This window comes from Lepisosteus oculatus, unplaced genomic scaffold, assembly GCF_040954835.1.
Source record: "Lepisosteus oculatus isolate fLepOcu1 unplaced genomic scaffold, fLepOcu1.hap2 HAP2_SCAFFOLD_93, whole genome shotgun sequence".
Taxonomy (NCBI): domain Eukaryota; kingdom Metazoa; phylum Chordata; class Actinopteri; order Semionotiformes; family Lepisosteidae; genus Lepisosteus; species Lepisosteus oculatus.
The window spans coordinates 523441-524538 of NW_027168429.1; positions in this window are offsets into that span (position 1 = coordinate 523441).

A 1098-nucleotide genomic window follows, 5' to 3' on the forward strand; every position below is an offset into this window, starting at 1 on the left:
AGGCATTGGACACAGAGAACCTCATGGTTTTCCTAAAAATCATTTGTTATGTTCCCTGGTGTTCCAAACTTAGTTTTAATCAATTTTAATTTGTTATTATGTTAAAAACAGGGTAATAAGTTTCTAATTGGACTATAAATAATGTCATATTGTCTGCTATAAAACTGATGTTTTCATCTCCATTGTATTGATTCTAGAATCAACTAATAGAGAATTAAAATAAAAAAGGGCAAAAGAAGACATTACCAACAACGACCACAAGATGGAGATGTTGTCTAGACATTACCAACAACGACCACAAGATGGAGATATTGTCCAAAGAGGCAAGAAGGGCAAAGCCGCGATTAGGAGATTGCTGTCAGAATGCACATCCGGATCCCAAACAGAATCTCTAGTAAAATATGATCATTTGTGAAACAGGCAAATGAGTGTCTGCTACAATATGATTGCTACATATCTGCATTTGTTGGTTTTTAAGGAGTAAGAGTGCAGGCGGTTTAAACCTGCGATCCAGTGTGTTGAAGTATTTCACAACACTACCCCTAGCACATCAGGAAATAAATCCTCATAATGATTATTGCCCTGGGCATGTACCAAAAAATCAGTGAGCATATACATATATCGCTGTGTTGAAGCTAGAGACACAGAATAAGTGCAAACACATCCTAAATACAGTGTTCCTGCACCTTGACCTCATCCAGAATGTATCGTTTTTTGAAAGCGATTGCTGTCAGAATGCACAACTGAATCCCAAACAGAATCTCTAGTCAAATATGATCATTTGTGAAACAGGCAAATGAGTCTCTCAGGTGCCCATTGCTCATTTTCAGACACATTTATGCAATACTTTCACCATGCGTTGAGCAATAGGGATTAAAGATACCAGAGGTAAGGTTTAAAAGTGATTCTGAGGTGCAACACATCAGCGAAACAGCTAGGCATCTGAAATGCGGGGTTTGAGAGCCCTTCAGGGAACACCGTACCCTAAAGGTACCAGAAGTCCACTAGTATAAGCATTAAGTCACTGTCAGCCCTGTTGCAATGTGATTGCTACATATCTTCATTTCTTTGGTTTTTAAGGAGTAAGAGTGCAGGGGG